Genomic DNA, 23,385 nt, shown 5'->3' with positions numbered 1-23,385 from the left:
ATGAGGTTTATTCTTTTCTCTGAGAATGTTGACTTTGGCCAGTGGCAGTGGTGGTAGAATCTATCTCCTGCAGAAATATACACGCTCTCTCTTGCTCTATTCATCTCTCCCTCTCTGTCTTTCTGTCTGTATCTTTCCGCCTCTGTCTCTCCATGTTTCCCACAAAAAATCACCCACTCACAATCACACTACATAGAGCCACAGAAGACACCTCAACCAAAAACCTCATGCACACAAACTCACAGCACACACACAGAACCCACTGGCTTCCTAGTCTTGCAGACAAAAGAGCATACTTTGTCACCTGGGAAATATGCCTGTCCCCAAACCACCAAGAGTCCTACCAAGAACCCCCAATCAGGGAGGCTCTCCAGACTGAAGATTGCAAGGGGGCCCCACCTGCCTTACCAGCTAGAGTTTTTCCCCAGGAAGAGACTGAGTCCAGAATACGTACCGCCTCCCTCTGTTGATGTTTCCTGAGGCTGCAGGCACAGAAAAGAGGACACCATGAGTCTCTGGCCGTGCTGTATACTTGTCTGCCTGTACTGATCTTTAGTTCTCTGAATGACTTTAGGAAACCAGATGGAACACAGTGATTGAATCCAAGGCCCCAAGAGTGGGACCTGGATGCCTGTATGAAGTTATTTTTCCTGGGAGATGTGTCTACCCAGTCCACTCAGGATGGCAACTACAAAATTCTTCATCCAAGCAAGAGAAACTCTTGTGGATGGAAAGGATCATACCACAGCAATTCTAACAAGATTTGCTGTTGCCAGTGGTAAATATCCTCTTGAATCAGACGATGGTGGGCAGGAAACAACCACTCAGGACTCTCCACAAAAGGGAAATTATACATATGTCCTCTCAAATGTGTATGTGTGTGTATACACACGTATGTGTATATATATGGATATATATACTTATATAAACACACATATATTTATATGTATGTATATATATATAAGCATATACATATATATATACACGTTTATACATATATATGTATATAAAATTATATATACACATACATACACACACACATACAGTTTGAAATTCACTTTAGGGGTGCCTGTGTGGCTCAGTGGGTTAAAGCCTCTGCCTTGGCTCTGGACATGATTACAGGGTCCTGGGATTGAGCCCAGCATCGGGCTCTATGCTCAGCGGGGAGCCTGCTTCCACCTCTCCCTCTGCCTGCCTCTCTGCCTACTGTGATCTCTGTCTGTCAAATAAAGTTATAAAATCTTTAAAAAACCATTTTACTTCCATGTACAAAAAATTTACATTAGGAAAATGAATTTTTTTATTATGTCCAATTCACCAACATATAGTGTATAATTTGATTGTCATCTGAATTTGATGAAAGAAACCAAGAAAGCAATGCTTGCTCCTTGGGGAAAAAGAGAGGCAACCTCACCTTGGCAACACTCTGGTCCTCTTCTTCTTTGGGCTTATGGCAAAGCGTCTCACAGACTGAGATTTTCTCAGACACATCTGGAAGGACATCAAGAATGTACCCATCAGCACATTGGTGGTGCTGTTCAAGATTAATTCGAGGAGGGGCGCCTGGAAACTCAGTTCTTTCAGCACTGGTCTTCCCGTCAAGTCATGCTCTCAGGATGCTATGATCCAGTCCCACGTGGGGGGCCCCTCCTCAGGGAGGACCTGCTCTTTCTCTCTCCCTCTGCCCTTCCCACCTGACTGTGCTTTCTCTCTCTCTCTCTCACTCTCTCTCTCTGAGAAATAAAATCTTAAAAAAATGAATAGCTCGGAGAGTATTGCTTGATATGAATGTGGGTTAGATATGTAAGGTCATTGCTTTTCTATCAATCTCTATCAGTAGATTTCTTTGCCTGCCATTGTGTGTAAGGCTGGATAATCAATGGGTATATATTGAAATATATCTTGTTTCTATTTTCACCAGTCTATACCTCTGGGGTGGGCAAATGCTGAGTGAAGGCATGCTGCTGGTATTTCTCTATACCTATAATTTAGGCAGATTAATTAAATTAGCCAGATGTCATCAAAGACATAATGTAAAAGAAAATGTGTGTTTTAGTACAAAAGCTTGTATCTAGACACGTTCTTCTCAGCTGTTTTGGAAAACTAGTTCTATGAATAAAAACAGCATGTGCCCAGATGTATTGAAGTCAAGACTCGGGCCACGAGAAGGGAGTTTGAAGGTACATGAAGACAAAAAGAGACACTTCCATGGGCAAAGACCATGGAGATCACCTCTTCTTCCTAAGGACAAGAGAGAGCCTGAAGACACTGAAAAATCAACACGCTCTTCTGGGATCCATAGGAAAACAGAGGACACAGGGAAACCATGGCCCTCAGGAGACAAAAAAGGGAAAACAGGGGATCGAGCTTTCCTGGAGCAGACACTCTCTCGCAGAACACACCATTTTCTCAACCTCCCATGGAACATTCAGCAGGAGACCACATTCTCAGCCGGAAAACACATCCCAACACAATCAAAGAGTAGACTCAATACAACAGCCGCTCTCAGACCTCTATGAAATTCAACTAGAGATCAACAACAGGAAGAAATCTTGGGAGAATCCCCAAGGAGCTGTGATTTAAAAATACACTTCTGAATAACCCAGTGGTCAATGAAGAAATTTCAAGAGAACCTTTAAAATATTTTTCACCAAATGAGATGCAAATGTACCTTGACCAACATTTATGGAAAGGCAGGGCTTGGGGGAACTGATAGGACTGAAAGTCGTGTGTCAGAAAATCAGAGAGATGTAACATGCCTAGGCTTGCTTAGAAAACAAGGCAAGAGTGTAGTATCATAGAAAGCGAGCAAGAGAAAAAAATAATATTATTGCAGATACCATTGAAATGGAACATGGGAAATACTCAGACCTAATCCATTAAACTAAGACACAAGCTCATTCCTTGTAAATATCAGTGAAATGGATAAAGCTGTAGCCTGATGAAAAATGAAAGAATAAGTGAGGACGTACATTAACATGGGACACAAGAGTCATCGTCACTACAGATCGTATGGAGGTTGAAAGGATTCAAAAGTAATATTGGGTATTTACTCCCAAAGATAGAGATGTAGGGAAAAGAAGGGCCATCTGTACCCCGACGTTCATAGCAGCAATGGCCACAGTTGCTCAACTGTGGAAATAGCCAAGACGTTCTTCAACAGACGAATGGATAAAGGAGATATGGTTCATATATACAATGGAATATTATGCCTCCATCAGAAAAGATGAATACCCAACTTTTGTATCCACATGGACAGGACTGGAGCAGATTTTGCTGAGAGAAACAAGTCAAGCCGAGATGAACCATGAGAGACTATGGTCTCTGAAAAGCAATCTGAGGGTTTTGGAGGGGCTGTGTTGGGAGGCAGGGTGAGCCTGGTAGTAGGTATTATGAAAGGCACGTATTTCCTGGAGCACTTGTGTGGTGCATAAACAATGAATTCTGGAACAGTTAAAAGAAATTTAAAAAAATAAATAAAAATTGTTTTAAATAGGATGAATACCCAACTTTTGTATCAACATGGACAGGACTGGAGGAGATTATGCTGAGAGAAATAAGTCAAGCAGTGTGAATTATCGTATGGTTTCCCTTACTTGTGGAGCATAAGGAATAACTTGGAGGACATTAGGAAAAGGAAAGGAAAAGTGAATTGGGGAAAATCAGAGGGGTAGATGAACCATGAGACACTGTGGACTCTGAGATACAAACAGGGTTTTAGAAGTGAGGGGGATGGGTGAGCCTGGTGGTGGGTATTAAAGAGGGCAGTATTGCCTGGACCACTGGGTATGGTGCATAAACAATGAACACTTGGAACACTGAAAAAAAAAATAAAATCAAATTTTAAAAAGTAAAGTAATACATGGAAAAATCCTAGGATGGCTTAAGCAAAAAGGCCAATTCCTTCCAAAACAGAAACTCTCAAGACCCACGCAAAGGAAATAGATTGTCTGAATTGGCATATATCAAAGACAGTGAATCCACAGTTCATACGTTTCCCAGAAAGGAGGTGCCGGCCCCAGGTGGCTGGACTGGTGAATTCTATCAAATCTAACAAAGCATAAGAGCCTTGCTGTGTCTAATCCAGCCATCACACTCTTAGGTATTTATCTAGTTGAGCTGAAAAATTATGTTCCTATGAAAACCAGCCCAGGAGTGCTTCTATCAGCTTTCTTTAGGAACACCACAACTCGAGGCAACTAAGTTGTCCTTCACAGAGTGAATGGGTAAACAACCAACAATATCCCCATACAATGAAATAGGATTCTGTAAAAAACAGAGCTGAACTTCAGGGCATGTAGTCGGCTCTCTCAGTTAAACACCCAACACTTGATTTTGGCTCAGGTCAGAATCTCGGGGTCAGGAATTTCAACCCCGTGTCAGGTAAGCTCCATGCTGAGGAGGAGCCTGCTGAAGTTTCTCTCTCCTTCTTCCTCCTCCTCTCCCCCACACTTTCCCTCTTTCTCTAACTAAAATAATAAAAGAAAAGAAAAATAATTCAGGTGTCAAGTCACAGAAAGATATCAATGAATGGTAACTGTATAGATAGAGGAGAAAGCTGTCAGTGTGGAAAAGCAACATGGCTTACAGTTCCAACTCTATCATATTCTGGAAAAAGGAAATCTAGAGCGATGACAAACCATCAGCGGTTGCTCTGATTCCTAGAGAAAGTGCAAAGGTATTACTAGGTGAAACACAGGATTTTTATGGCAGTGAACCTACCCTATAAATGGTGGATACAGGACTTTGCCCATTTGTCAAAACCCATACTACTGCTCAACACAGAGCAGGCCTTAATAGCAATGGTGGAATTCAGTGAATAATATCTCTAGGCTGGTTTGTTATTTGTGACGAATGTTCCACAATGATGAAGGTTTTGATACTTGTGGAAAAGGTGCACTATGGGATAAGGGGGATAAGGGAACTTTTTTTGATTATCTCTTCACTTGTTAGGATACTCTAAACCTACTCTAAGTATTAAGGTCTATTGATTAAAAATTAAGAAGAGATCTCTTTGGCTAGTGTTTAACAACACACTCATGTCCAAATGTTAGCTTCACTATACCTACCATTTAACGTTACCAAACTCGAGGTGCAAATGCAGCTTTATTCTTGTGGTTATAAACTCATGAGTGACCAGCTGAAATTCAATGTTCACAAAAATAATATGGCTTGGTATCTTTGTCTGAAGTATGGGACACTCACAGGCTAGTATAATGATACAGCTTCTTTTTTTCTTTTCTTTCTTTCTTTTTTTTTTTCTAGCAACAAAGAGAGAGTGTGAGCAGGGGAAGGGCATGGGAATTGGAGAGAGAAGCTTAAACAGCTCCATACCCACCACGGAGCCACACATGGGGCCGAGCTCCGGTCCCTGGCATCATAACCTGAGCCAAAATCAAGATTTGGACATCACATAGGTGCTTCTACAGTAATTATTCTTGAATCCGATTCATGAATAAATTCCCATGGTACCTTCATGGGATCCATCAGTGGGTTGTATTTTTATATGATGTTTCCATCTTCGGGCCCATAGCTGGGTGAATTTCTCACCTGCAAAGGAAGGAAATGTCAACATTTGTGACAACCTGGATGGCCCTGGAGGACATCATCTTAAGTGAAATAAGCCAGACCCAGTTAGACAAATATGGCATCATGTCACTTATATGGGGCACCTCCAATAGTCCAATACGTAGAAGCAGAGAATAGAATAGGGGCTTGGAGGAGCAGCAAATAAGGGGATATTGATGATAGAACAAAGTTTCAAAGGTACAGAAGAAATGAGTCTGGAAATGGACCTTGCAACATGGGGCCTGGGATTAAGAACCCTGTATTCCAGCCTTGAAAATCAGTAAAATGTTGGAATGTAGGTTAAGTGTAGCTTAAGTGTCCTTTACTACCACAGGAAAAGATGGGGGAAAGCTCTAGCAGACACTGTATGAGACTATAGAGAAAGACAGAAGGACACTGTCATTGAGAGTGAGGGATTGGTGACTTGCCAAGAGTGACTATACTGAGGAGTGGGAAATCTGGGACAGGAATGGAGTCGAATCCTTGGGGAGAGAGATCCCTCAATACTTGAGATCTGCCCAGGGCACCTGAGATCATGCCCTGCAGTCCTGAACCAGGGCTTCCTCAGTTTAGTCCCATTCTCAAATCCTCCTGCCCCAAGTGGGAGTGTGGGAGACACTTGATGCCCTGGAGGAGGTGCCTGAGCCAACAGAACAGTCCAAATCCTAACTCAGCCCCCCACCACTGAGTTTCAATCCCCAACCTGGAACACAATGCAGATGGCCCCGTGAGAAACCCCTCTGAAGAGCCAGTGGAATCCAAGGGCCATCCACCCACAGCATTCATACTCCTAGCTCTCTCATGTGGAGCCTTCCCTGGGACCAGTGGACCACCCTCAGGGACCAGTGGTCTGCTGGGATCCCAAGCTCATGCAGAAGCCAGGACATTCCAAACCAACTGTCCCATGATGGCTCTACTAAGAATCTGCTTCCCTTCTAAGGACTCAGCATCCCTGAGCCATTCCTGCCAGTTAACTGGTAAAATGGCAACCTGGCTTAGTGCTTTGGTGGTTGAATAAATCAAGACAGGGACCTTCAGTGTCTCCTTGGTTATTGATTTGAGTAAGTCTCCAAACAGCCTGGACGAAGGGCTGGCTGGCACAGAGTGAACAGGGGCTGCACAGGCTCTCAGTGGGCACCTTCCCTGTTCCTTCCTCCCTCCCCCAGGCCCAGTCTCTATAGACTCCTCATTCTTCTCTACACCCTGAAGTGGCAGGGGACCATGTCCCACCTCCTTTCAGGGGAACCCTCTGGGGCACCTGTGTGGCTCAGTGGGTTAAGTGTCTCACGTCGGGTCATGTCGTGATCTTGGAGTCCAGGGATCGAGCCCATCCCCTGCTTCTGCACTCAGCTTGGTGCCTACTTGTTCCTCTTCTCCTCCCCACTTTCCTCATAACCAATGACCGTTCTCTCTCTCTCCCCCTCAAATAAAATCTTCTTTCAAAAACCGGGAATATACAAAGGACCCATAGGGAGGGACCCTTCTAAACCCGAGCCCCGCGAAGCTCCCCCTCTCATGACACTCCATGAGGATCACCCAGACCTGTTTGCATTTATCTCTCCTCTGCTCTATACTCGTTGGAGCCTGAGAATCGGTGACCTTTCATTGAGACTAGATTCAAATCTAGGCATGACATTCTGTTGCTTGGTTAGGAAGCAACCAAATTGCTTGGTCCTTGGTGAGGAATCTCATCAGTTGTTGACAATATGTAAATAATGAAGTCCTATCATTGAAAACCAAGCACCCTCTTAGTTCTATGTTGATTTCCTTCTGGTCTTGCTGTGTGATGCCAGGTGTATATATTCATTGAGCATGGACTCTCTCCATGCTTGCACTTACTAGCCAACAATGGGAGAGCTCTTTAAGAAGGCAAGGTCCCCACTGGAGCATGGACACTCCCTGACCCTGAGGGATAAGCCTGTCAAAACAGAGACGATGGACACCAGGCTGTTACGAGCATTTGAGTTCTTATTGGTCAGTGTCCCTAAAGTGTGTAATTCACGGCATTCAAGCATGTTTTTAGGGCTTATGGGGGAGAATGTTATCCAATATGCTACACTAGGTCCCCAATTCTTCTTTCTTTTTTTTAGTAGGCTCCATGCCCAACATGGGGACTGAACTCATGACCCTGAGATCAAGAGTCAAATGCTCCCCTGACTGAGTCAGCCAGGAACCACCCATTATGATCCCTATTCTTATTCTATTTGTACCATGCCCTGAAAAGGGACCATGCCATGACACTGACCACTCTCTATCTCAGCTCTACAAGGCAATCGCAATGAGGGCAGTGGAGAGAAGGCTAATCATGAACCGGTTCTCTGAGTCCATTTTATTGTCCCAGGAGTGTCCCTGGGCTCACAGGATTTCTGCATTACTAGGTCTTACTCATACTGAAAATGCCATCAAATACGATGAAAGGGTCTCCTCAGTTCTGACTGGACTGAGGTGTAGCCCAGCAATGAAACAGAGTTTGACTGGGTTGTCCTAAAGTGTGCCTCCAAACCCTCAATATCTTTGAACTAACCAGGCTTTCTATGTCCCTTTCCTAGTAAGGACTATGGCAAGGTCTGTACTTGTGGGGCTCAGGAGCTTCTGTGGCCTATGTGACCCCCGAGATGACCTCATAATGCTAAACAGCACTGGGGATTTCCCTTGGCTCAGGTAATTCCTGACGTACACACTGTGACTACAGCTCTATGCACAGACACTAATGAATCCATGTCTGAGTAGTCAGTGCAGTTCAGTTCAGTAGTTAGAGCATGAACCCTGGGACCATAAGCCTAGGTTCACCTCATGGCTCCTTTACATAGGAGACCATGAACCTGGTCACATTCATCCCTATGCCTACGTTCCTCCACCTGGGAAATACGGAGAGTAAACAAAACATCCAATATGTGTGTGATGAGCATTACTGAATTAATGCATGTCACATGGTCTGGGAGGCTCATTGGAGGGTATGGATCTTGTCTGAGATCTCACAATTTCACAACTTCCAGAGCTGGGTCACATCTGGGCATTTGAGTTCCCAGACCATTGCTTTGTGACACAGCTGCTTTGCCTAAATACAAGTGTTTTATCCTAACACAATTTCGTTTGGATGGATCAGAGGTATCAAGAAGTCAATAAGGAAAAAACAACCAATTGCTGATTCCCTGAATACACTCTCTGGGACCCTTGGTCAGAAATAGTCATGATTATTCTCTAGATTGTTCCAGTTGCCTGACTCATGGTCAGCAGGCCAAATGAGAGGAATCCCAGGGTAAAGGATGGCAGGGTCACTATTGCAAAGTCTAGTGTTTTAAAGCATGTGAAACAATGCCACCTTGCATTATGTATTCCTCACACAAACATAAGTGCCTCCAAACAACATATGAGTTCCTGAGGCCATTGTCACAGAAGAAAACCATAGCTTAGCTGTTGGAAAGAGATCTGGAGGAAAGGTCAAGAGAACTAACAAACACATCCCATCAAAACCACTCTAATGAAGACTCTTTCTGCTTTCGAGCTACCATCCTATGGGCAAGTGTACATGTTTATCCACTTACACGTAAAGTTTGTCTCTACTCATGGTCTCCACCTCCCATCGTTCTTTGTGCATTCCTAACAATCTATGTGCTTGGGTATCAATCACTCATTAACACAATTCATTAACTAATTAGCCATCTTTCACCATATGTTGAAAGACTGGCTATTCATTGTGTAACTGAGGACAAAATGTCCTTATAGTTTCACTATACTTACTTCTGGGGAACTGAAAAGGATGGGGGATAGCATATGACCTAGACAGCATATCACCTAGAAAAAGTAATTTTGGATAACAGCCAAAGAAGAAAGGGAAACATCTGCTTGGGGGTCATAAGTGAAATGTAGACTCTTCTCTTCTTTGGATCTCTTTGGGGCGCCTGTTTCTAGGAACAAACCAACATGTCCCCCAAATCCTGAAATACCCATTTTGGGATAAACGGTACAGGAAGACATTGTAAAACATGGATAAAACAATCATAAATATCCTCCATATCGACCTTTCTGGGTTCACTCTCACTTTCAGAAAGGAGGAATGGGAATGTATAATTTTGGACGTTAAAAAGGCGTAAATTAAAATAGATGTTGCCATGTTTTCTCCCCTAGGGAAACCTAGTTTGTCAAGGGTGAGGTGCAGGATATCAAAGGAAGGAGTACATTTTTCAAAATGGAGGACAAAAGTCAAGGCAGCTAGCTTGGTAGAATAACCAAAAATATAAATCAAGGGATAAAACTAAACTATAAAACATTTGTATAACTCTGAATGACAAGTTGGAGAGAGAAAATTTTCAAAAATGAGAGAATAGTTGGAGGAAGAGTGAACTATCTGATTAGCAGCAAACAGCAGTCAGGAGATCTGTAAGAACATACCACAACAGCAGCCACACAATCCAATCTTGTTCCCCATATAGAGAGCTCTAGGTGTCTCAATGACTCACTCAGCTCAAAGAGGGGCCGTTGGAAAGGACAGCAGAGGTGTATTTCTCGTCGCCATGGTGATGGTGTCATCATAGACCTTTCAGAGTCATCGCAGCTGCACAGCGGCCAACTCCTGCTGTCCAGACAGGTGGCTCTTCACAGACAAGGGTCTCACGTGAGAGGAAACACTTCCTTTCCAAAGTTGAAGTCTGGTCTCACACATTATCCCTCTGTTTTTGAAAAGAAATGACATGAGGGGAGGTGGCCTGCCCCCCAAATAGAGTCACTAGCCCATCTTTAGGGTGAAGAGAGGAAAAGAAACACATATTGAGAATAGATAGAGGTCCCATTCTTTTTTTGAAATGTTTTTTAAATTTATTTTTTATTTATTTTCAGCATAACAGTATTCATTGTTTTTGCACCACACCCAGTGCTCCATGCAACCCTTGCCCTCTCTAATACCCGCCACCTGGTACCCCGACCTCCCACCCAGGCCCATTCAAAACCGTCGGATTGTTTTTCAGAGTCCATAGTCTCTCATGGTTCACCTCCCCTTCCAATTTCCCCCAACTCCCTTCTCCTCTCCATCTCCCCATGTCCTCCATGCTATTTTTTTTGCTCCACAAATAAGTGAAACCATATGATAATTGACTCTCTCTGCTTGACTTATTTCACTCAGCATAATCTCTTCCAGTCCCGCCCATGTTGCTACAAAAGTTGGGTATTCATCCTTTCTGATGGAGGCATAATACTCCATAGTGTATATGGATCACATCTTTCTTATCCATTTGTCCTTTGAAGGGCATCTTGGTTCTTTCCACGGTTTGGCAACTGTGGCCATTGCTGCTATAAACATTGGGGTACAGATGGCCCTTCTTTTCACGACATCTATATCTTTGGGGTAAATACCCAGTAGTGCAATGGCAGGGTCATAGCAAAGCTCTATTTTTAATTTCTTGAGGAATCTCCACACTGTTCTCCAAAGAGGCTGCACCAACTTGCATTCCCACCAACAGTGGAAGAGGGTTCCCCTTTCTCCACTTCCTCTCCAACACTTGTTTTCTGTCTTGCTAATTTTGGCCATTCTAACTGGTTGAATACTGTTATGCTGAAAATTAATTAAAAAATTAAAAAAAAAACAAAGAAGATGTGGTCCATATATAAAATCAGAAACAGTGAAAACCCACCATTTGCACTGACATGGATGGAACTGGAGGGGAATATGTTAAGGAAAGAAGAGTCAAGCAGAGGAAGACAATTATCATATGGTTACACTCATCTGTGGAACATAAGCAATAGCATGAAGTGCCATAGGGGAAGGGAGGGAAATCTGAAAGGGGAGATGAAAGGGAGATGAACCATGAGACACTATGGACCCCAAGAACCAACCTGAGGGTTTCAGAGGGGAGAAGTGTAGGGGGAAGGGGTAACAGGGTGATGGGTATTGAGGAGGGCATATGCTGAGATTGGGTGTTATATATATATAAAGAATAGATCATTGAGCACTACATCAAAAACTAATAATGTACTCCTATACAGTGGCTAAATGAATATAATAAAAAAATTAAAAAAAAAATCTGGGGCACCTGGGTATTTCAGTGGGTTAAGCCTCTGCCCTTGGCCTGGATCATGATCAGGGTCCCGGAATCGAGCCCCACGTTGGTCTCTCTGCTTGGTGGGGAATCTTATTCCCCTCCTCTCTCTCTCTGCCTGCCTCTCTCCCTACTTGTGAGCTCTCTGTGTGTGTGTGTGTGTGTGTGTGTGTGTCAAATAAATAAATAAAATCTTAAAAAAAAAAATCTATCCAGGTTTCCATCCAGGGGCTCGTAGTATGGCTCCGGGGGTCATGATGGGCAGCAAATGGTACATGCATCAGCACATGAAAAAGGATTAACGTAAAATATTTGTTGCCAAGTTATGATCACATCCCTTAAATATATCCCCAATTACCAATTTTGTGAAATAGATCGGTGTATATCTTGATCTTATTTAATTGACCACAAATGTCCCCTATTAATTGGACACCTTTCCTGAGTTAACTGTAACATTAAGACAACATATGTCCTTTGAAATCAGGTATAAGTTGATAATAGACTCAACATTCTCCCCACGCCCAACAAGGAAATTGTGGATGTCATCTATAACGCACATTGTTTCATTTTCTTTTGAAGAAAGAAAGGAAGCAAGGTTTCTATCTCAAAGACAGGCTTGCTTCCCTTGGTGGTAGATGGGACCACTTTCTCCCTTGTGTCTCCAAGAAGGTTCTCCAAAAGGCCTTTGGACGGAGATAGGGCACAGAGAAGCTGTCAGGACATTGGAAGTGCTGCTCACTTATTACTCAGGGAGATTTGCTTGGTGTGGACATGGGGCAGGAACGTATGCATATCGTTGGTTAACCAGCAAGGACTGAGCAGCTGCTGGAGCATCTTCCTCAGTGGTTGAAGGCAGGCAAAGAGAAGGAGCAGGAAGGAAATGAGAAATAGAGGCTTTGTCTTTCTAGCTAAGGGGAACTTAATCCATGTGAAATGGTCTATCTAAAAAAGGCAAACATTAAAATGTATGTTGTTTCAATGATGGAGTCCCATGATTCCTACCCATTTTAAAGCACAGCAAAATTACACTTATTCAAATGTTATAAGACCTTTTCAGCCTCCATGCTTTTTATACACAGCTACTGTATTCATCACTAGTCTATTGGATTTTTAACTTTTTTACTGTGATGAAGAATATATAACATTCATCCTTTTAATCATTTGTCTGTATACAATTCAGTGGTTTTAATTATCTTTACACATGTATATTCATCACTACTATCTATACCCAAAACTCTCTCATCCTATCCAACATAACCTCCATACCCAGGAAGAGATAACTCCATCTTCCCCACTGCTTCTGGCTCTTAATAACCTCTGTCTTTATGAGTTTGCCTATTCTAAAGACATTATATTAGTGGAATCATACAATATTGGTATTTCTGTGCTAGATTGATCTCATAGAGGATAATATTTCTTCAAGGTCCATACATGTTGGGCATATTTCAAATTCTTTTTTATAGGTGAATAGTACTTTATTGTGTGTATATAACACATTGTGATTGATCCATTCATCATTTGAGGGACTTGAGGGTTGATTCCACTTTTTGACTAATGTGAATAGTGCTGCCAGGAGCACTGATGTATGGATTTCTGTAGAATCCTGGCATGGAACCTCTTCGACCTCAGCCGCAGCAACATCTTCCTAGGAACAAGGCCAAAGGCAAGGGAAGCAAGGGCAAAAATGAACTATTGGGATTTCCTCAAGATCAAAAGCTTTTGCACAGCAAAGGAAACAGTTAACAAAATCAAAAGACAACTGACAGAATGGGAGAAGATATTTGCAAACGACCTATCAGATAAAGGACTAGTGTCCAGAATCTATAAAGAACTTAGCAAACTCAACACCCAAAGAACAAATAATCCAATCAAGAAATGGGCAGAGGACATGAACAGACATTTCTGCAAAGAACACATCCAGATGGCCAACAGACACATGAAGAAGTGCTCCATATCACTCGGCATCAGGGAAATACAAATCAAAACCACAATGAGATATCACCTCACCCCAGTCAGAATGGTTAAAATCAACAAGTCAGGAAATGACAGATGCTGGCGAGGATGCGTAGAAAGGGGAACCCTCCTACACTGTTGGTGGGAATGCAAGCTGGTGAAGCCATTCTGGAAAACAGCATGGAGTTCCTCAAAATGTTGAAAATAGAACTGCCCTATGACCCAGCAATTGCACTATTGGGTATTTACCCTAAAGATACAAACGTAGTGATCCAAAGGGGCACGTGCACCCGAAGGTTTATAGCAGCAATATCCACAATAGCCAAACTATGGAAAGAACCTAGATGTCCATCAACAGATGAATGGATCAAGAAGATGTGGTATATATACACAATGGAATACTATGCAGCCATCAAAAGAAATGAAATCTTGCCATTTGCGACAACATGGATAGAACTAGAGCGTATCATGCTTAGTGAAATAAGTCAAGCAGAGAAAGACAACTATCATATGATCTCCCTGATATGAGGAACTGGTGATGCAACATGGGGGCTTAAGTGGGTAGGAGAAGAATCAATGAAACAAGATGGGATTGGGAGGGAGATAAACCAAAAGCGACTCTTAATCTTGCAAAACAAACTGAGGGTTGCTGGTAGGAGGGGGTTTGGGAGAAGGGGGTGGGATTATGGACATTGGGGAGGGTATGTGCTTTGGTGAGTGCTGTGAAGAGTGTAAACCTGGTGATTCACAGACCTGTACCCCTGGGGATAAAAATATATGTTTATAAAAAATAAAAAAAATTTTAAAAAAAGAAACACGCCAGTGAAAATTCACAAAAATTTTAATGTTTCAATGTTCTATAAGTAGCAAAAATTTGGAAGAAGGTAGAGTCATGATAGATTTTTGACCAATCATTTGGTAAACTTCTATTGAATTAGACTGATGTCTGTGTTAAATGGTATCTGTGACAATAAATTGTATCACCAGCCATCATTTGTCACCAGTTATGTTCTCACTGATTTCACAAACCTAGTAGGAAACCTAGTAGGAAAAGTAAGTCAGATATAGCCAAATATTTAACTCAACTCTTTTTTATATTGGTTTTGTTTTTCTGTCTGTAATAAATCTATCAAAGTAAAAAAAAAAAAAAAAGAATCCTGGCATGGTGATGATACACAACACTATACATTTGTCACAACCCCCAGAATGTCAAAGCACAAAGAGTGAATTTTAATGTAAACCGTGGACTTCTAGTTAATAGAAGTGTATTGATATTGTTTTGCAAATTATAACAAATGGACCACATTCATGTAAGATGTCCTTAATGGATGAATCAGGGGGCATGGGTTATGGGAGCTTTCTATATTATCTGTTCAACTCTTACATTCATCTAAACCTCCTGTTATAAATAATACCTATTAATTTTTTAAAATCTGAAAACACTTTTTCAGTCAAAGATCTGTTTCAGCCAATGTTCAAAAATCAGCTAAAAGTCTATATGTTAACTAAAGATGTTGTTTACTGTTAAAAGGAAACCCATTCTTGAATTTGAAAAGTACCTGTATTCTAGAGCTACAGCAATACTGAATGGCTTGCTCATTTATCTTTGCATACACAAGAGAAGAATGTGGCTTAACATTTTTATGGTTTTCTCTTAAAGATAGGCCAGGGAATAAAATAGAATCATTATTCTTGAATGAACCTAATGAGTCCATTTCCACAGTACCTTCAAGTGGGTCATCTATAGGGTGCCCTCTGTTGTGTGGCCAGAGGTAGAGTTTCCTGAATCACTGCTTAGGACCAGTTGATATTCTTCACCTTATGTGAACATTTCTTCTTAATCCTTGAAGCAAGATCCCAGGAAATGCATCACAATAGAGAGAACTGTGGACAACTTGCTGGCAGAAGAACACAGGGAAATGGGTGATCATCTATTCCTAATTCAATCCTTTCATCCCATTATCCACCTGCTGCCCGCTCAGTAGAGCCTCCTGAATCCAAGTAGGACTTCTGGAGTTCTTGTGGTTGGCTATACGCTTAGAACACCCTATAGACAGATCCTGTGATCAAATACTTTTATTTCACTAAGGCATTAGAGAAATGCAGCAAAGGGCACTATCCATGACTGATGGCCTGGGTTCAAACTCCATTTAGAAGTCACAAGTGCCTGAGAAAGTGACAAAAACACTCTGTGTAATTCCCTGTTCTGAGATGTTCAAATGTGAATATGGCCTACTTTTTTACTATTATGTTAAGAGCCTAAACATAATTAAATACAAGAAAGCCTTATTACAAAAAACAAACAAACAAACAAACAAACAAACAGATGACTGGTGTTTCCTAATTGCCCTAAGTGTTCAATCCCTGAGTGACTGCAAGAAGGAAATAGACACTTGGTAGTGGTTGAATCCAGAGAGCGGATTTGGATGGCTCCACAGCAGGGAGGAAGGAAGCTCCCTCTTAGCTTTTACATGGGAATGATGTTTCACAGCTCGTGGACAATACAATACATGTGACCATCTCCTGTAATTCCCAGGTGGGCCCTAGTGAGGTGGGTGAGGGCAGGGCAGAGGCTGTAAGCCTTATTCTTATTTTTTTTTTTATAAACATATATTTTTATCCCCAGGGGTACAGGTCTGTTAATCACCTGGTTTTCACACTTCACAGCACTCACCATAGCACATACCCTCCCCAATGTCCATAACCCCACCCCCCTTCTCACAACCCCCCTCCTCCCAGCAATCCTCAGTTTGTTTTGTGAGATTAAGAGTCACTTATGGTTTGTCTCCCTCCCAATCCCATCTTGTTTCATTTATTCTACAGTGGGAGGCCCTGAAATTCACAGAGATGAACTGACATGCCAGGAGTTACCATACAGATGAGGATGGGGTCCAGGACAGGAATAGAGTTGTTTCCCTGGGGAGAGAGATCCCTGAACACCCAAGACCTGCCCAGGGCACCAGAGATCATGCCCTGTCGCCCAGAACCAAGTCTCTTTCTTGGACGCTCCTGCTGGAGGAGGTGCCTGAGCCAACAGAAAAGACCAGATGCTAATTCAGCCTCCCACCTCTAGGTGTTAATCCATAACCCAAAACACAAGGCAGTTAACCCCAAGGGAAACCCCCTGGAGTGCCGGTGGAAGACCCACTGTGGCCATCCTCCCCCAGCATGCACATCACCAGCTGTGTCACGTGGAGCTGGAGCCTTCCCAGGGACCAGTTGGCTATGCTTAGTGACCAGTGAGTGGTCTGCTCAACTGCTAACTGACTCAGAATACGGAATATTCCAAACCAACTGTCACAGGATGCCTCTGCAGGATGCCAGATGGCCTCTGCAGGATGCCGGAGCAGTTACTGTGAATAAACTGTGAAAGTGGCCATCTGCATTGGTGCTTTGGTGGCTTAATAAATTAAACCTGTGACCTTCAGTGTCTCATAGGTTGATCTGAGAAAGTGTGCAAATAACCTGGACTATGGCCTCAGAGTGAACAGGGGGTCTGAACACTGGCTTGAGTGGGCAACTTCCCTACTCCTTCCTTCCAAAGAGTCTCCCCAGATCCAGGTTCTACAGACTTTTCTCCCTTACTAGTTCCTATAGGGGCAGGGGACAATGTCCTGTCTCCTCTTAGAGGGCCCCCTTTATACCCAGAACCTGCAGACCCCCTCCCCAGGACACAAACCAAGGATCACAAACCAGACATATTTTCCTATTTTCTCTTTCACTCAGGAAAACTCTATGCTCATCAGCTCCAAACTTTCTGACCTAGCATGGCCCCACTTCAAATCTAAAATTTTGCCCACACCATGCCCCAGACATCCAGAATATTACTCAGCAATTCCACACAGTTGTCTCATGCCTCAGTCTTCATATTTCCAAAGCTGAAGACAAAGACAAAAGAACCTCTAGAACCAGACCCCTGCTGGAGCAATCTCGAGAGTGGAAATTGATGGGCAAATTGTGCATGTCCAGAGTCACCCAAAACAGGAAAATAGCAGTGTGGGGGAGTACATGGGCCAGAACCTGACTTTACAGGATTTCCTTCCAGCAGGGTGGGCCTAGTACACCTGACTCAGTCCAGCTCCCTGCCTGGACCATTCAGGGTTTCTTGACACTATTCAGTGGTGATGTGCATAAAAACGAAGACCAACCGTATGATAACAAGTAAAGGGGATTTATTCAGAACTTGCTAGAGCAAGGGAGTCAGCCACTATCACTGCATTTGGGCAGAGATTCAAAAGCAGGAGAAGAGTGCAGAAACATTGTAGAGCCAGAAGGAAAGTCTTCAGGGATGCCTGATTAAAGCCTCTTGGCATAAGGAAGCTGAAGTCAGGAATCTAGCAGCAGGACATCCCATGTCTTTGTCAGGGCTATTGTATATGCTGGGCCTCAGGTGCAAAAATGGAGAAAAACCAGGCTCAGTCTGTTACAAATCATGTGCTGGTCCTTCGGGGCCAATTGCTACAGAGGTTATTTGTTAGCTTTCTGGACTGGATGCCCCAGATAGTGGTCTGATGTCTTAAAAGATGAAAACTGTAGATAATGGGTTGGTTTCCTGGGCTACACATGTCAGGCCACAGTCCTATTTTTATATATATTCAGGGCACTTTCTTTGGGGTCTTCCATGTGTCTATCTCCCATTTTGGTCCTTATCTCACTTAGGAGAGGTTGGCCTATTCAGACAAGACCAGAGATCCCACACTTCACTGCTGGACATGGTCTAGTCATCTTCATGGGCAACTGTATTGGAAGGTCTTCTTGACCATGCATGTGATGAGAGAACATCTGTATAGATGCTTGTAAGACTAACACTGGCTAGAACACAATGGACCAGCACGATGACCACTATGAAGACAAACAAAACAAAGAATATGTTGATAGTCTGTATAAGGTGCTTCCAAACCAGGAAGCCCTATTGCCCAACCCAGGCCAAGAGAACAAATCCCATAAGGCATGAAGATCAACCTTAATGCCAAACAGCTTCTTCTTTAAGACATTTGAGAACCTGTTTTACCTGCCCTCCTTTATGGGGTCAAGCACAAAAGGTGTAAACACTAACACAGATGCCACCACATTCTGCCAACAAGAAATCTATGGCAATGGGACAACTGTCAAATGCCACCAATATGCTGAGACTGATCCATATTCCATCTCGGACAAAAATTGTATTATCAGTAAATTTTGCCAAAAGTAGAGATAAGTTTCTTTCTTTTTTTTTTTTTTAAGAGATCACAGGTAGACAGAGAGGCAGGCAGAGAGAGAGAGAGGAAAGCAGGCATTATGCTGAGCAGAGAGCCCGATGTGGGATCAATCCCAGGACCCTGGGATCATGACCTGAGCTGAAGGCAGAGGCTTTAACCCACTGAGCCACCCAGGCACCCTAGAGATAGGTTTTTTTTTTTTTTTTTTTTTTTTTTTAAACATAATGTGTTTTTCTTTCTTTTTTTTTTTTTAAGATTTTTATTTATTTATTCGACAGAGAGAGAGATCACAAGTAGGCAGAGAGGCAGGCAGAGAGAGAGGAAGGGAAGCAGGCTCCCTGCTGAGCAGAGAGCCCGACGCAGGACTCCATATCAGGACCCTGATTTCATGACCTGAGCCGAAGGCAGCGGCTTAACCCACTGAGCCACCCAGGCGCCCCCTGGAGATAGGTTTCTTATAGGCTTTCTTATTTTTGCAGTTTTCACCAAAGGGAACATTGCTCTAGTTTGGGGCATGAATAGTAATTCCCCCAAATTGTGTGCCTGAGTAACCAAACATGGCCTCCTTTTGGAGCTCACCCAGGAGTTGGAAATTCTGGTATTGGTGATTCCTTTCATTTGATGAAATCTGAATTGCCCAGAGGGATTTCCCATGGGGACCAGAGCTGGATGGCGCATCCCACAGTCAGAAACACAGAAGAGGTATAGAGTATGTTCTGACTTTAAAAGGATAATAATTAGTATAATGATTATAATAAGACAAAAGGAGTAAAGGGGTCATTCTGGGTGAATGGCAGCAAGGGATTTAAGTAAAATGAGAAGAATAATTTTAACTAAGCAGATACAAAATGAAAAAAGAAGGAAGGGGCACCTGGGTGGCTCAGTGGGTTAAAGCCTCTGCCTTCAGCTCAGGTCATGGTCTCGGTGTCCTGGGATCGAGCCCTGCGTCGGGCTCTCCGCTCAGCAGGGAGCCTGCTTCCTCCCTCTCTCTCTCTGCCTGCCTCTCTGCCTACTTGTGATCTCTCTCTGTCAAATAAATAAATAAAATCTTAAAAAAAAGAAAATTAAAAAAGAATGAAATGGATGACTTGACCCAATATCTTGTGTGTTACATGCCTGCTTCTCAAATGAACGATTTGGCTCAAATGAGGTTGTGCAGAGTTGGCCTTAAAGACCCAAGTCATCATTGGTGAAGTTGTGGGGAATAATAATTGAGATTGTGATGAAAGTACACATGAGAAGCAGATCTTTTTTTTTTTTTTTTTAGGGAGAACAAAGAGTTTAGGTTTAGAGGATTCCCAAAGAAGTGGTGATGGTTGGTTGAAATAGAACATTTGTATATCTCATACCTTGAGCCCCCATAATGGCAGTTGGCCACCTCTGAACACAGGTCCATTAATATGGACTCTCTAGCCAGTGGAAAACCAGAGAGAGTACTCCCAGGACCCAACATTGACATAGTGGGAGAACTTTAGCTGGTTTCATAGAGGATCTTCATCTCAGTTCATCCCGGTGGATGACAGTCTGCTGAGATAATTAGTCTCCTTGTCTGTGAGGCTGGCTCAGACAAGATTCACAAGAGCCTATGCATGGTTCTATGCTCAGATTCTTCTTCTTATAACTCACAACAGTTTTACACAGCACAACACAACATTGTAACCAAAAGGACAGCCTAAGGGGACAAAAAGGAATGGTATGAATCCACCAAGGAGGCAAACAAATGGGTCCTCAAAACAAGCCCCAGGTGCCAGCCTGAGTATCAACAGCCTAGGAACTCACTGCAAGAGAGCAAATTTCAGATTCAGTGCTCACTCATAGGCTTTCTTATTTTTGCAGTTTTCACCAAAGGGAACATTGTTCTAGTTTGGGGCATGAATAGTAATTCCCCCAAATTGTGTGCCTGAGTAACCAAACATGGCCTCCTTTTGGAGCTCACCCAGGAGTTGGAAATTCTGGTATTGGTGATTCCTTTCATTTGATGAAATCTGAATTGCCCAGAGGGATTTCCCATGGGGTCCAGAGCTACATGGCACATCCCACAGTCAGAAACACAGAAGAGGTGTTGAGAAGCTGCATGCAGCAAGGCCAAGGGGCCTGGTGGGCACCACACAGGCTTGAAAGCTGTGGTTTTGAAGCAACAGGCAGCTAGACAGGGTCTAGGCAGGAACTCTGGGATGACCTGCCCAGTAAAGAAAGGTCAATCAAATGACAACAGGAAAAGAACACCCAGAGCTTGCTAGAGCAAGGGAGTCGAGCCACCATTATGTGCACTTGGCAGAGACTCAACATCAAGCAGAAGAGTGAGAACTCATGCTAGTGGGAAAAAGGGAAGGCTTCAGCTATGCCCTGATGGGAGGTTATTGGCACAAAGAGGGTCTAGTGAGGTGGCTGGAAGGGAGGCATCCTCTGTGGTTGTTAGAGGTGCATACTTGGTTGTTTTATGGTCAATTGGTTCTTTGTGGGGAGTGGGGACAAGAGTTAGGGAAGCTCTCAGATAGAATTATGGCCATTTGAGGCCCACTGTTGAGAAGGACCTGGTGCAGAACCCTGGCCATTTGCTATGTACAGCAGCTAATCTCCTTCCAAGTCTGACATACATAGTAAGCCTGCTTTCTCTGCTGACACCAAGGATTGGGTCCTGGATTGGTTGTGGACAGAAACCTATTTTCATGTACGGTCTGCCTACGGCCCATTTGTGTGCTCGCTTTTTCATGCAGACTGGGAACCAGAAACCAGGAACATGCTGAGGAAGTTGTTGAGCAGGGCTGAAGAGAGAGACCATAAATTTGAAGATTTAAGAACATCAAGTTCCTGGATGAGCCCAGGTCCTGCAGGATGAGAATCATACAAAGCACGAAAATGGAAAGTAAGCAAAGTTACAAAAAGTAGCTTATCAATAAGAGAGAGGAAGGGTGCCTGGTTTCTTCAGTTGATTAAGTGTCTGAATCCAGGTTTTAGCTTAGGCAATCGTCTCAGGGTCCTGGGGTTGAGTCCCCTGTCAGGATCTGCACTCAGCACGCTGTCTGCTTTGGATTCTCTCTCCCTCTTCCGCCCACCCTCCAACTCATGTGATCTCACTCTCTCTCAAAATAAAATAATTCATTAACAAAAGAAAATAAAAAGAAAGAAAAGAAAGAGTAAAAAGGAATGAGAGACGAAATAATGGCACACGGATTGAGGATCTAGTGTTCTGGGTCTTCCCAGTCTGCAAAATAGGCTTCTCTGTGCAGAGCAATGGTAACAGACATGGCCTTCCTTTGGGAAGGGAAAGGGGAGAAAGAGGACTCAGGCCACTGCTCCTAGGATCATGTCCCTGACCTCAGAACTCAATTTCTATCCTCAGCGCTACAGTCCCCCAACCTCACCAGCTCCAGAACCATGATCCCTTTGACCCACTGATAACGAAGGTGTCCAGGGTCTCTGGGCCTTTTCCAGCTCTTACATTTCATAACTGGGACCTGCAACCAATGCCTGTCATCCCATTCTTTCAAGAGGCAGCCAAGGTGTTGCCCATGACTTTCTGTCCCCATGATTTCATGCCTTCCTCTGCTCCCTCCTGCTATGCTCCCTCATCCTTCCCCGAATCATGAATTTCTTCTTTCCCTTCTCCTCTCACCTCCAACAACCTGATTGTTCTGTGAAATGGCAACAGTGGTGCAATGATGATGGGTTTACTGCCATCCTCCCTAGTCCCTCAGTTGACCCGTGAGCCAAACCAGCCAGCATGGAGATGGTTTCCATGGGCCTGGGTTGTGCTAGGCATGAGTGTGACAGGAAACTGAGCAATAAAGGTACTACCCTATGCCTGGGCTGATCATAGACACCGGAATCATACTTGAGTGTTACTACAGCCATTAAGTGTCCTAGCCTAGAGTGCCAGGGTGTGCGACCAGCTCAGCAGCCTTCACATATGCCTCTGGAATTCCAACCAGTCTACGACTATATCCAAAGGCTCTCCTGTTTTGCATTGAGGAATGCAACCTCACAGCTCCTTAGGAAAGAGAATCTTAAATATAAAATAAGAAAAGAGGATTACAAACAGAGCACCTTCAAGGCCCAGAGGCAGACTACTTCTTACTATTATTTCAAAAGAACCTACCATTACAGGAAAGGAACAAAACAGAGACTGAATCTGGGTGGCTCAGTCATTTCAATGTCTGCATTCTGCTGGGTTTCTGATCCCTGGGAGCAGGCCTGCATTAGGTTCCTGGCTCAGCCTGGAGTCGCCATCTCCCTCTCCCATGGCCCCTCCCCGCCAATCCTTCACTCTCTCTAAAAAAATAAAATCTCTCCATGGCTGAAAAACAGAAAGAAATCCTCTAATACATATACTTCATCTTTTTGATTTCCTACCTCCCACTCTTGGTCTACAAAGTAGCTGCTGGAACCTGCCTATTCCCAGGAACCCTCTCCCCTTAGTTCCTACCTGAGTGTAGTTCCCTACCTGGAGAGTCTTCCTCCTCTGAGCTGACTTCTAATATCATCTCCAGGCTCCATTCTATAGAGACACAAGCATGAGCAGCAGGTTGTTAGAGAGAGGGGCTCCCTTGCACCTACTGCTCCAGCAGAGGTCAGGCTGGCTCACCTGCCATCACCTGTTCTTCCTCCTAGATCCTCAGACCTGCCCTGGGCTC

The 23,385-nt window shown here is 43.5% G+C and overlaps 1 long non-coding RNA gene across 3 annotated transcripts; it reads right to left on the bottom strand.

Moving 5' to 3' along the window:
* Nucleotides 1–456: 456 nt before the first annotated feature.
* LOC309857260 lies at nucleotides 457–16,803 on the bottom strand. 3 transcript variants are annotated; one of them, XR_014307584.1, is made up of 5 exons: nucleotides 16,733–16,803; nucleotides 15,280–15,451; nucleotides 5,473–5,550; nucleotides 1,415–1,491; nucleotides 457–482 (listed from the first exon to the last, which is right to left on the bottom strand). It is a non-coding gene; the product is annotated as an uncharacterized lncRNA (long non-coding RNA). The 3 variants fall into 3 exon arrangements; XR_014307585.1 differs by lacking the exon at nucleotides 457–482 and having other exon boundaries at nucleotides 913–1,491; XR_014307586.1 differs by lacking the exons at nucleotides 457–482; nucleotides 15,280–15,451; nucleotides 16,733–16,803 and adding an exon at nucleotides 9,961–10,007 and having other exon boundaries at nucleotides 913–1,491.
* Nucleotides 16,804–23,385: the final 6,582 nt, after the last annotated feature.

Source organism: Mustela nivalis (assembly GCF_964662115.1).
Source record: "Mustela nivalis genome assembly, contig: HAP1_SCAFFOLD_568, whole genome shotgun sequence".
Taxonomy (NCBI): Eukaryota; Metazoa; Chordata; class Mammalia; order Carnivora; family Mustelidae; genus Mustela; species Mustela nivalis.
Note: the sequence above shows the minus strand (reverse complement) of the source record. Positions and strands in the feature narration are given on the sequence as shown.